We start from the raw sequence: 15,443 nt of genomic DNA on the forward strand, positions 1-15,443 counted from the left end.
TTGGGTTTGTTGCTGTATGGATCATGATACAATTGCGTTGGTTGCTGTATAGATCATGATACTAATAACATGGTTGCTGTATGGATCATGATACCATTGGGTTGGTTGTTGTATGGATTATGATACCATTGGGTTGGTTGTTGTATGGATTATGATACCATTGGGTAGGTTGTTGTATGAATTATGATACCATTGCTTATTGCTGTATCATGAGATTGCTTGCTGCATGGATAACTTCTATGGATCATGATACCATTGTTGGTTGCTGCATGGATCATGAGATGATTGGTTGGTTACTGTACGAACCATAGATCCATTAATATTAATAATGGATCATTATGATACCATTATTGGTTCCTGCATTGATTTCATTACCATTGGTTATTATTGCATGGATCATGAAACTAATTATGGATCATGATACCATTGGGTTGGTTGCTGTATGATTATGATTACCATTAACGAGTGGGTTACTATTGCGTGGGGTCATTGCCGTACGGACCATGACACCATCATTGGTTGTTGCATTTAATTCATTGGTTGCTATTGGTTGTTGCATGGATCATGCCATTATTGTTTGTATTACTGAATTGCATGGACTATGATATCAATATTGCCGCATTGATCATGACAAATTCACATTGGGTTGGTTGCATGTATGGACTAGTGTATTGTCTTGGTTCCATGGATCATGAGCATGGATACATCCATTAGATTACTGATTGGGGTCATTGGTTCATTGTATGGATATGATACCAGTGGGTCATATTACTGGGTTGCATTGTAATTATGACGATACTGAATATCGACCATATGGATCATGATACCATTGGGCTGGTAACATGGCAGCATTGCCAGATGGATTATGAGATAAACCATTGGTCGGTCATTGCTGGTCATTCCTATGGATCATTAGATTGTGGATTATGACACCATTGGGTTGGTATTGCTGTCATTGATCATGAACCATGGATCATGATACTAATATCTTGTTGTTGTATGGATCATGATTTGAATTGCTTGTATTGATCATGATACTAATAACTATTCCTGTATGGATCATAAGGTTGGTTGTTGTATAGATTATGATACCGAATATTACGATACCATTGGGTTGGTTGTATGGATTATGATGATACCATTGGGTGGATTATGATACCATTGAGATCATGACAATATTGATTATGATACCATTGATTGGTTGCTGTATGGATCATGATACCATTGGCTATGAACGCGATACCATGCCATTGCATGGATCATTAATAATAACCATTGTTGCATGTTCATGATACCATTGGGTTGGTCGCTGCATGATTATGATACCATTAGACTTGGTTGCTGTATGGATTATAATACCATTAGGTTGCTGCTGATTGTATGAATTATGATTACCAGTGGGTTGGTTGTTGTATGAGATTATGATACCATTAGGCTGGTTGTTGCTTATGGATTATAATACCATAAGTATTGGTTACATGTATGGATTATGATTACCATTGGGTTGGTTGCCGTATGCGATTATGATACCATTGGTTGGTTACTGTATTGATTGATTATGATACCATTGGGTTGGTTGCTGTTGATCATGATACTGATAACTTGGTTCCTGCCATTGATTATGATACCATTAGGTGGTTGTTGTATGGATCATGATACCATTGGGTTGGTTGTTGTATGGATCATGATACCATTGGGTTAATTGCTGTATTGATTGCATGACCACCATTGCTGGTATGTTGCGATGTATTGGATTGGATGATACCATTGGGGTTGATGTTGTTGGATATGATACCATTATGATACCATTAGGTTAGTTGGCTGCCATGGATTATGACGATACCATTGGGTTGGTTTGTATGATTATGATGAATTATGTATGTTGCATTACATGTTGTATGGATTGATACCATTGGGTTGGTTGCTGTGTTGATTATGATACCATTGGGTTGGTTGCTGTATTGATTATGATACCATTGGGTTGGTTGCTGTATGGATTATGATACCAATGGGTTGCTGTTGTATGGATTGACCACCATTGGGTTTAGTTGCTAATATTCCATGATACCATTGGGTTGGTTGCTGTATGGATCATATTGATCTATTAGGTTGGTGCAATATTGATTATGATACCATTGGGTTATTGTTGTATTATGGATCACCATTGGGTTGGTTGTTGCATGAATTATGATACCATGGGTTGGTTGCTGTATTGATTATGATGCCATTGGGTTGGTTGCTGTATGGATCATGATACCATTCGTTTGGTTGTTGTATGGATTATGATACCATTGGGTTAATTGTTGTATTGATTATGATACCATTGGGTTGGTTTTTGTATTGATTATGATACCATTGGGTGGATTGTTGTATTGATTATGATACCATTGGGTTGGTTCCTGTATTGATTATGATACCATTGGGTTGGTTGCTGTATGGATCATGAGACCAGTGGGTTGGTTGCTGTATGGATCATGATACTAATAACTTGGTTGCTGTGTGAATTATTATACCATTGGGTTTTTTGCTGTTTGGATCATGATACTAATAACTTGGTTCCTGTATGGATCATAAGATCATTGGGTTGGTTGCTGTATAGATTATGATACCAGTGGGTTGGTTGTTGTATAGATTATGATACCAGTGGATTGGTTGTTGTATGGATTATGATACCATTGGGTTGGTTTGTTTTATGGATTATGATACCATTGGGTTGGTTGCTGTATTGATTATGATACCATTGGGTTGGTTCCTGTATTGATTATGATACCATTGGGTTGGTTGCTGTATGGATCATGATACCATTGGGTTGGTTGCTGTATGGATTATGAAACCAGTGGGTTGGTTGCTGTATGGATTATGATACAATTGGGTTGGTTGCTGTATGGATCATGATACCATTGGGTTGGTTGCTGTATGGATTATGATACCATTGGGTTGGTTGCTGTATGGATTATGATACCATTAGGTTGGTTGCTGTATGGATTATGATACCATTGGGTTGGTTGTTGTATGGATTATGATACCATTGGGTTGGTTGCTGTATGGATTATGATACCATTGGGTTGGTTGCTGTATTGATTATGATACCATTGGGTTGGTTGTTGTATGGATTATGATACCATTGGGTTGGTTGTTGTATGGATTATGATACCATTGTTGGTTGGATTATGATACCATTGTTGGTTTCTGTATGGATTATGATACCATTGGGTTGGTTGCTGTATGGATTATGATACCATTGGGTTGGTTTCTGTATGGATTATGATACCATTGGGTTGGTTGCTGTATGGATTATGATACCATTGGGTTGTATGGATTATGATACCATTGGGTTAGTTCCTGTATGGATTATGATACCATTGGGTTGGTTTCTGTATTGATTATGATACCATTGGGTTGGTTGCTGTATGGATCATAAGACCAGTGGGTTGTTTGCTCTATGGATTATGAGAGCATTGGGTTGGTTGCTGTATGGATTATGAGACCATTAGGTTGGTTACTGTATGGATCATGAGACGAGTGGGTTGGTTGCTGTATGGATCATGAGACCAGTGGGTTGGTTGCTGTATGGATCATGAGACCAGTGGGTTGGTTGCTGTATGGATTATGAGACGAGTGGGTTGGTTGCTGTATGGATTATTGGACCAGTGGGTTGGTTGCTGTATGGGTCATGAGGCCAGTGGGTTGGTTACTGTATGGATTATGAGACGAGTGGGTTGGTTGCTGTATGAATTATCGGACCATTGGGTTGGTTACTGTATGGATCATGAGACCAGTGGGTTGGTTGCTGTATGGATTACAAGACTAATGGTTTGGTTGCTGTATGGGTCATGGTAGCAGTAGGTTGGTTGCTGTATGGATCATGAGACGAGTGGGTTGGTTGCTGTATGAACTATGGGACCATTGGGTTGGTTACTGTATGGATCATGAGACCAGTGGGTTGGTTGCTGTATGGATTATGGGACCAGTTGGGTTGGTTGCTGTATGGATTATGGGACCATTGGGTTGGTTGACTGTATGGATTATGGTTGCTGTACCATTTGGGTTGGTTGCTGTATGGATTATGAGACCAGTGGGTTGGTTGCTGTATGAATTATGGTTGCTTGCTGATGGGTTTGGTTGCTGTATTGATTATAAGAGACCAGTGGGTTGGTTGCTGTATGGATTATGAGACGAGTGGGTTGGTTGTTGTATGGATTATGAGACGAGTGGGTTGGTTGCTGTATGGATTATGAGACGAGTGGGTTGGTTCCTGTATGGATTATGAGACGAGTGGGTTGGGCTGTATGGATTATGGATTGCTGGGTTGGTTGCCGTATGGATTATGGGACCAGTGGGTTGGTTGCTGTATGCATTATGAGACGAGTGGGTTGGTTGCTGTATGGATTATGAGACGAGTGGGTTGGTTGCTGTATGGATTATGAGACGAGTGGGTTGGTTGCTGTATGGATTATGAGACGAGTTGGTTGGTTGCTGTATGAATTATGGGAACAGTTGGTTGGTTGCTGTATGGATTACAAGACTAATGGTTTGGTTGCTGTATGGGTCATGGAAGCAGTAGGTTGGTTGCTGTATAGATAATAAGACCAGTAGGTTGGTTGCTGTATGGGTTATGAGACCAGTATGTTGGTGCTGTATGGATCATAGGACCAGTGGGTAGGTTGGTGTGTAGATTATAAGACGATATTGGTTGGTTGCTGTATGGATTATAAGATCAGTAGGTTGGTTGCTGTGTAGATTATAAGACCACATGGGTTGGTTGCTCTATGGATCATAAGACTATAACGTCGAGCTTATGAATATTACACTTACATAGAGAGGTGTACGGGCTGGTTGGTTGGTTGGCAATCACCAATATCCCGGCTATTTTTTCTGTAAATATTCGAGTTTGGACCAAACAAGCCAGTGATCAACCGCACGAGCATCGTTCTACGCAACTGGGATACGATGAGATGTGTCAACCAAGTCAGCAAACCTGACCACCCGATCCTGTTAGTTGAAATTAAAGATATCTTCCATTGTTTTAAATTGAAAATAGAGATATCTAGAATTGAATAGAAGATACGAATTAAACTATATCGAATATGGATAATTACATAATGTGAAATGGGCTTGCCATACATCACCATGATAACGTATGCCTATACCCTTGAGATTATCGAGGATGGGTTGAAGGCGGCCAAGGACGAACCAGCAACGCCATACCGAAGATTCGCAGGCATTTTACGTCCGCTTCTAGAGCCGGTTGTTTGTTATTTAATTGGATTTTTTGACGTTCTGGGAAAATTGAGTTTTTCGTGTCTTGTTCGGGTACTATTTTCGCAGTCTATATGCCAAACTAATACGACTGTTTCCCCGCTTGTTAACGATCACTATCATTGCTATACATTTGGCCATCGGTGTTTTTGTGATTAAGTTGAAGGCGTTCATGTCCTCGTCAGAAAGATCGATTATAGTCCGTTTGGCTCAAAAGCGGACCGATGAATTGCAATCTAACTCGAAAACTAATATACATATAATTTGGGTTATTGTTTAAATAAATTTAATTTAAAATTTAGAATGATAAATTAGCCAGCTTCAGTTTAACCCCGGAGGCGGTTGTTAATTGCTTGGCTTATGACTTCAAACCAAGTATATCATCATCATCATCATCATCATCATCATCACCATCATCATCATCATCATTATGATCATCAAATCATTCATATAGCGCCAGTTCATCATCATCATCATCATCATCATCATCATCATCATCATTATGATCATCAAATCATTCATATAGCGCCAGTTCATCATCATCATCATCATCATCATCATCATCACCATCATCATCATCATCATTATGATCATCAAATCATTCATATAGCGCCAGTTCATCATCATCATCATCATCATCATCATCATCATCATCATCAAATCATTTATATAGCGCCAGTTCATCATCATCATCATCATCATTCATCATCATCATCATCATCATCATCATCATCATCATCAAATCATCCGATCGATTTACATATATCATCATCATCAGTCATCATCACCATCATCATCATCATCATCATCATCATCATCACCATCATCATCATCATCATCAAAACATTTATATAGCGCCAGTTCATCATCATCATCATCATCATCATCATCATCATCATCATCATCATCATCATCATCATCATCACCATCATCATCATCATCATCATCATCATCACCATCATCATCATCATCATCAAATCATTTATATAGCGCCAGTTCATCATCATCATCATCATCATCATCATCATCAAATCATTTATATAGCGCCAGTTCATCATCATCATCATCATCATCAAAACATTTATATAGCGCCAGTTCATCATCATCATCATCATCATCATCATCATCATCAAAATCATTTATATAGCGCCAGTTCATCATCATCATCATCATCATCATCAAATCATTTATATAGCGCCAGTTCATCATCATCATCATCATCATCAAATCATTTATATAGCGCCAGTTCATCATCATCATCATCATCATCATCATCATCATCAAATCATTTATATAGCGCCAGTTCATCATCATCATCATCATCATCATCAAATCATTTATATAGCGCCAGTTCCTGTCCAAAAGTACTGCTCAGTAGCGCTCTCCGAACAACTCGAGAATGAAAAGTTAGACTCTGTATGTTTTCTTAAAACAGTATGTCTTCAGTTTAGATTTGAAAATCTTCAGGTTGTTAATTGTCCCTAACTCCAGTGGAAGTTGATTACAGAGAGTTGGTGCTGCCACCTGAAATGATCGATCCCCAAACCTGGTACTGGACCTAAAGTGTGGGACAACAAGAAGACCAAGATTTTCAGATCGGAGACTTCGGTTGGGCTGATATCTCGTGATCAGGTCAGACAGATACTTTGGTGCTAGGTTATTGAGACACTTGAAAACAAGAAGGTTGAGTTTGTATTGGATTCTATCTGATATGGGAAGCCAGTGTAATCTCTGCATATAATATATAATAGTTGTGTTTTCGTGTTCTTTAAACTGTCGCCTCAGTTTTATAACAGTAAAAGGTCAATGTAAAACTTATACAAATCCCCAACGTGACTCAAAATCAGTGGAAACGCTTTTTTTACTATTTTCGTAATATAAACTACCGCTCAAAAGAAATTCTCACCGACTTACTTTGACCTAAAAATAGAAACAAAAACGTATATGAGATTTATGATAATTATGTTACAAAGAGAAATCATTTTCCAATAATTTGACTGCAAATTCATTGTAATGCTTGCATTACACTTGCCGCAATAGTAAACGGGTCAAAACTGAAAATTACACAAATCAGAGTTGATTCAGAGAGTGCATTAAGAGTCCCATAATGAGTCAGGGGACACATCATCAACAGCGAGTGTGACCGCTCTGGGCATCCAAACACGCCAACACACGTCTCCTCATTGACGTCGTCAGTCGGCGGAGTCTGTTCCAGTTCCTGATGGTTCGCTGAAGGTGCTACACGCTGTCTCAGCTGACGATCTAGATGATCCCAGAGATGTTCGATGGGGTTCGTGTCTGGAGAACGTACTGGCCAAGGCAAAAGTGATAACTTTCTTTTGCCCTTAGTTTCTGGTTTAGCTTTTTATTGTCGATTAGCCAAGATATACAAACCTATGCCTAATCTTGTTCTTCACTCTGTATTTTCACACATGATAATATGCCGATTCTTTTCGTTTTATATGTTGTGATACGGAGTAATGGGTAGTGAAAACAGACATCTGAAGCCCTGTAACCCATGCTTGTCGTAAGAGGCGACTAACGGGATCGGGTGGTCAATCTTGATGACTTATGCCTGGCTCACATTTGGCCTGCGATGGGTCTACGGCGCCCGTAAAGCGCCCGTTGCTCCATTTCCGGGCGGTCGCCGTGTTATCTGTAACTGTTATCGCACGATTCTACGGGCGACGTAACCTCTACGATTTCGTCAAACAGCGAAGTAGCCCGTAGGTGGCATCGCACGGGTACTGCGATCGTAGGATCGTGGAATATCCGCACGACCATCGCACGATTACCGCATGATCACCGTGCGGCCTCTGTACGGTGCCCGTGAAATCGCACGGACATTGTGCAGTGATTCCACGGCAGCCTTGCGACGTCCGTGCGGCAGCCTTGCGATGTCCGTGCGACAGCCTTGCGATGTCCGTTCGACAGCCTTGCGATGGACCAATCATTTTTACTATGTGTATATACATTAACAATCCCTACCAGTTGGACATGGTAAACCGGGCTCCGTACGATGTCCGTGCAGTAGCTGCGGAAACTGCACGGAAATCGCACGATCTCCGTACCCTCTCCGTACGATTTCTGTGCAGCCCCCGTGCAGGTTTGCCTCTACCTGTCCCCAAGGAAAAGCACTATGCCCGTAGACAATGTGAACACAAACGCCGTAGCCCGGGGTCATCCACGATGCCTAAAATGTCGTACGGAAAATCGTAGACTACATTATCGTACGGCGCCCATGGTAAATGTGACTGACTGAGTTTAGTTTTACGCCGCTTTTAGCAATATTCCAGCAATATCACGGAGGGGGACACCAGAAATGTGGTAAATGTGATCCAGGTCTGATGCATATCATTGTATTCCAATTGCTCATGATGTTGATCCGTTTGTCTGATCCAGACGCGATTATGTACAGTGAGTGAGTGGTTTTACACTGTCCATGGCATCGCCATTATTTCAGCCATATAGTAACTAGAAATTATTTACCAAACCGAAACATGAGTCTCATGAACTTATTCAGACATTGACCTACTTTTCAGCCGATCCGAATTTTCTCGCGTGAAAGTGAAAATAGACATCACAAACAAATATGGTTACACTGAATTCCAATTCCTTGTTTCATAGGAAAATGGTATTTACCAATGAAGTTTAATTTTAAACTGTAATAACATCGTATTTCTATATTTTATGGCGAGGTGTAGGCAGCATGACCTTAACTAAGACGTCACAGACTGCCCCTGTTTGATCGTAAAATGATTCACAATATGCATCTGGCTCATTGGTTACACCTGTTATTTGTTTTTTGCGCTTATACAGTGTAGTTCTATAACGCACAATGCGATTGATATAATATCAAGTCCGTACCAAACCGCCAAACTTTTCTAGCGGGAGAGCCTCGTTTTGAGATTTCCACGATTTCCATGTTTCCGTTTGTCAGAGCACCCTGTACGACAGAGCACGCTGCACGACGTGTTTGCAAGGATTAGAAGGAGCGTAGTGCAATATACAAGTGCTTAGATGTATCAAATAATACTGATTAATAATTATGCATCCAGTTAAATGAATTGGTCTCAAAATTCTGGACTGGTTATTGTACTAAGTTGCGCAATAGGACGGGACCCAGTCAACAGTAAACGAAACTGTTGTGTAATCAATGTTTTGACTTAGATAGTGTCATATAGCTTTGAATATTGCTGGCTGCAGCTTTAAATTAAACAAGAAAGATAGATGATGTCCATCACTGGATTGGTTGATCCAGACGCAACAAGCTACCGATCACTGCAACAGCTAAAATATTGCTGGGTTCTGCGTTAAAGAAGAACCGTTTATACCCCACACTCCCCACACACAGAAACAAAAGAAAGCAAAAATGCACAAAATAAAAAGCAACTAAATAAAAAATTAATTCCAAACACTGCAGTTGACAAAACTATCCGAATAAATGAAGAAGAGGAAATAGAAAACAGTCCTGTAGTCCCGTTCCTGGTAATTGTAGTAACATGGAGATAATAACAACAGAGCCTTTGTCAAGCTGCATACTATCATGAGTCGAATGGCGCCCTTTAACATGGGAGCTACAAAGGCATTCGTGAAAACTCGTGTTATTCAGGAACAGGGCGGTGGGGTAGCCTCGTGCTTAAACGTTCGCCCGTCACGCCGAAGACCCTGGTTCGATTCGCCACATGGGTACAATGTGTGAAGCCCATTTCTGGTCTCCCCCGAATATTGCCGTAATATTGCTGGAATATTGGCATATTTCTAAAAGCGGCGTAAAACCATACTCACTCAATATTCCGGAACAAGCCGTGAAATCTCCAAATATCCAAAGCATGCCCGCAAATCGGCGGAGAAAACACTTCATTGGAAATAGGCCAGCCCTAACGCCGGTGTGTTTATTTGAATCTCGAATCGCTCATGCCCGTATCCTTATTAAAAACTTGAAATTAGGCAACGCTATTCTGTGAGATATGTTCTAGTCTTTGTACTGTCAAAATCTTTTTTTCATGATTTTTTTAAACAACCACATAGTGCCAAAAGCGATTTAAGTAATCTGTACTGTTTTTATCAAAGTACCTCAATCCTTACGCGCGTTCTGATTGGTTTGTCGTATTTTCGCACATAACATTCATCGATAGGCTTGAGGATTACGGAAAGGAGCGAGTGGTGACGAAATCCTACAAAGAAAAACCATGCTCGATCTTTAGGATTTAACATAATTGTAGCGCTGAGACTGTTTTGTGACAGTGTTCTGGAGAGTTAGTGTCTCAACATTAACTAAGCAATACAAATGAGGAAAGAGAAGAAAAGAAAGAAAATGGGAAAGAAAAGCAAGATTAAAAAATATTATCTCTGTTTCTGAAGGTTTTTGTGTACACGGGCAAGATATGTATTTTGTATTGTTTTAATTTTAAAAATTCTTATTGGAAACAGTCTGCTTCTAGTGAAGTCACCCTGACTCACGCCTGCTGGGCCTATAAACGTCACCGTACACATTCTCCCAACACTATTGATCTTCTTTTTACATAATCGCCTGTTTCCGTCTCCAACATGTAACATACAAAAGAGTTAATCCTATAGCACGGATCGCCCACGGCGCTTGTCCCTTTAAACACAATAGCGCCTTATAACGTTCGTTACACCCGTGTCAGTAACCTTAAGACGATCCGTGAAGATCCGGTTTAAATATGTTTTCAGCAAACCATGCGTGTCGTAAGAGGTGTCTAACGGGATCTGGTGGTCAGACTCGCTGATTTGGTTGACTCATATCATCGTATTCTATTTACGTAGATCGATGCTCATGACGTTGATCACTGGATTGTCTGGTCCAGACTCGATTAATTACATACCGCCGTCATATAGCTGGAATATAGGGCCCTAAGTCTCGCGAGGTGCTTCTTCCCCTACTAGATTTCCGGTGACAAGCGAATACTCAAGAACCAGTTCTGGTGCCAAATTGCGCGACCGCCAAATATCACCTTACTAGACCGGACCAGGTGTACTACCATGCTTGGCTGTCACAGCTGGTGACAGTCGGAATAATTGGATCATTTTGGACGATAAGATCGAAATACATGTATTATTATTCCTTCAAGGATTATCGGTTCCTTACTGACAACCGACAACCATGAGTCAATTCGAAAACATATGAGTACCTTTCTTTAGCTATAATATATTTTTACAACCAGTGCAGTTCTATCGCTAAACGTGTTTCTATTCACTAATTCAGTATCGCAGACAGTGTTTGTCAGAAAATATATTTCGGGAATCAATGACATGATAAACGTAAAATGTATTTGAGTAAACTTTATTTATTGAATTAATAAAACTATTAATTAATATACTGCTATTCATAAAAGAGTCACGTGTTACCAACTTTATCAAGTTGATGTTCTATTCATATTTGGCCACATTGACTCTGTCATTTCCATTTTCATTTAAAGTATGTAATTTTCAAATTAGAATATTTTTGTTTGTTTAATTTGTTATTTATTTTCTAAATACATTTGTTATGCTGCAGCAATATTTTCAGTAACTATTCCAAATTAAAAGCTAATTTTTACATATCAATATTTATATTTGTTAGGAACTATTTAATAGATATAATCAATGGAGACAATTGGCTTTATGCAATGTAAAATGCATGTGTTAACTAGTTGGTAGGCTTAACATATAATTTACTCTCTTCCAAGTCTAAGGGATGACTGTATGCAAGTTCAGGTGACAGAATGACTCAAAGATACAAGAAATAAATTGTTTGTTGTTTTGCAAATGTGAAAGAAAATGCATTATAAATTTTACTTTGGATAGATGACAGGGATCTGCATGTGTCAAATTGTTTCTTTGCCATGCTGTAAATATATTGATAATGATATATTGAATAAATAGCGGTTCTTGTAACATTATTTTAAAGAAAATATAAATATATGAACTTTGCCATTTATGGTGACGTTTTTATTCACACAAGAAGTCATAGTGTCACAAATCAATCAACAGCTCGACAAAATAACCTTGATGGCATGGTTACAATTATGTCGGTTACTACTGTCAGATATTCAAAACAAAAATGTGAAAACCTTCAGCCATATGAATATTCATCATGAAACAATTATTTATCAAATTATGTAAACATTATTATAGTGGGGTGATATATAAAAACTTTATGGTGGTTGGATGTTGTGAATTATGTACTATGATCTACAGTACATGCGTGTTACTTAGTTCTTGGTTATGCAGGGGTGAGGTTCTGCTGTGCTGTAAGCAAAATTGGCAAAAATGCAAGACTAAATATACTCAAATATGGAGTAATCACTCAAAGTCATTTCCTGTATTGTAAAATATACTGACCAATACATGGGGAAACTAAAAGTGCATATATACTATGTCATGACTGTAGATTCTGCAGACACTGGCTCATAGCAGCATGAGTATGATTACTTGTCATGAAACATAGTGTTTTACATCCATTTTTAGTAACTTATATATTCCAAATATTCTGCCATTGAGGCCAAGGTTGGTAACTGACATTCCATATTTTCCACTTTACAGCTAGACCAATATGTTTTAAAATATTGGAAAAGAATGGTGTACTGGTTATTGTGCTATGAACCAGTGTTGTAATCTTACAGCAAATAAAAACAAAGAATTTCATATTTCAACAAAAATTCCATATCATGTAGAAATACATGCCTTGATTAAGTTTAATTTTCATTGGTAAACATGTTTTTTCATGGAAACTGGGGTAGTAGGGTAACGTAGTGGTTAAACTGTTGACTTGTCACACTGAAGGCCCGGGTTCGATTCCCCACATGGGTGCAAAGTGTGAAGCCCATTTCTGCTCTCCCCAGCATGATGTTGCTGGAATATTGCTACAAGTGGCGTAAAACCCAACTCACTCACCTGGAAACCTTTGCTATATCAACTGAAAATCTAATCTCATACATTCATCATTATATATTTAATGTCAAATCAATATCATGGCTAAAAGCAGAAATCTTCCAAACCATTCAATTTGTGCTTGCTTTATCCACACTTAAAAAACAATAAACAAGTTTAAGAACTATTCTGCAATTTTATTCCAAAGACATAATTACTCATAACATATCAAACATTCTTTGCATTTCCCAGATGCTAAACCTGAAAAAATACTGTAACAGTATGAACTGGAATATTTTCATGGTCACTCATCTAAATTCTCACTGAATTATCTGAGAGTCCCAAGATGTCACAAGAAGTTCACAACACCTTGCTGATGACAAGTATTTCCTGTTCAAGCAAGTGTCCAAAGGATGATGTGTAGAGCTTTAATATGTTTTATAACTGTATATACAACACTTCAATTACTTGCTGTTTCTTCAAGTAAATTGCTTGACCACCAGATGTTAAAAGAAATCTGAAGATCTGTTTCAGTTTGTGTTGCTCTTGATGTCAATGGTAATTGTGGTGATCCATTCCTCCTTCTTTCTCCTCTTAAAGATGTGCATCTGTTGCAACTGAAAAAATGCATGACACATGTGAGACCAAGTATGATATACTTAAAAAATGTAAACAGTTCCTTACAATGTTGACATCAAGATATTATTGATAAATTAAGCATGTGTTATGTTTACCTGAACATACTGCACCATAAACAAATGCTTAATGCAGGGTACAGATAAAGGCCGTATCGGCGTATGTACGGATAAAAAAAATGCACGATACGGTAGGAAATAATTTAGAAAACGTAGCAGATACGCACCACTGCATTGCTGCACTGTTTTAGAATCATTTACAGACGTATTTATCTGAAAAAGTATTGTTTTATTGTTTATTGACCTGTTTACACAAGAGTAGCAATGTTGTGGTGCATATATGAAACGAAACACAAGATTATAGATTCGCAAAATTCCATTCAGTACTCTAAATGTACTCTTAAGTTTTTCCAGTACTCCTATATTGCAAAAATAAGGAGTACGTACTCCTGATGTTGAAAAATTATCTGGAGCCCTGCTTAATGGGTTTGTGATAATCAAGCTCATATTACAGAATACATTTGTGAGAGACACCTATTCAGAGATATTGGCATCAATCAAAGTGTGGATATAATCATCATTGTTTCCACATAATTAAATTATTATTTAATTCATTACATTTATTTTTCTAGAATTACACTTGGAATTTCATTGCGCATAAAGTTATCTCCTGGATAATTCCAACTGCAAGATACTTTATTCATTAACACAGTTCCCGATAAAATGTTTTATGCAGAACTTTACAAATATTGACCTAAAAAAATATTTTTGTGAGATTCCAAAATAACTTTACATTGTTATGGATACATTTAATTGATATTTGCCATGATGAATTACGTAAGTTATAATAAATGTAACAACTGCAAAATCCAATTGTAGTGAGTGGGTGAGATTGGCAATATTTCAGCTATATCGTGACGAGAACAATTTATTGTTATAGATCAATACAATTAGAAATTAAAAGTCTGTTGTCGAAGAACAGTAAAACTGCTAGTATATCACATGTATTAAAGTAAAATTAGCACGCTATCATAAAACGATATTATTAAGTAGAACAATACAACATAAAAATGGGCTATAGGTTGCCAACAACTGAAGGTAGATGGGGACGGGTTACAGTACTTTTGCTACCTGCATGGACCCTAGCTGGATTTACATCATCCCCTCAGCTGTTGACAGTTTAGACATTAATTTAAACGAACATATATACTATGATTAAAAATGTGGTGAGATTAAACATACTTTGAAAGACGTGGTCTTACATACCCTCTCAGGGGGACAATAAAATCCCACTGTAAGATATCAAATGCAATCAAACGATTCACCAATCTGCACACATGTCAACTCCACCCTTCAATTCAATTCAATTCAATTTATTACTCAAAACACCACAAACGGTGGTACATGAGAATACAATATTACTATAGTCATATAAATATATTCATGACAAGATGGCAGATAAAAGCGAAAAAGAACCAAAGGTTAATGTATCTTGGTAGACTTAAATATTACATTAATGTACGTAGCAAGATTTTTAAGATTACGCGTTTGTTTAGACGAGAACAATTTGACGACTTTCCATAAAGTAAGTTAATTCACGTAAGAAGGTAAATATGTTTGCTCTATACAGTAGTAAAGTTTCGCATTAGAACAGATAATGGAGTTCATCTGCCA

Source organism: Haliotis rubra, unplaced genomic scaffold, assembly GCF_003918875.1.
Source record: "Haliotis rubra isolate DU_JTF1 unplaced genomic scaffold, ASM391887v1 Scf324, whole genome shotgun sequence".
Lineage (NCBI taxonomy): Eukaryota > Metazoa > Mollusca > Gastropoda > Lepetellida > Haliotidae > Haliotis > Haliotis rubra.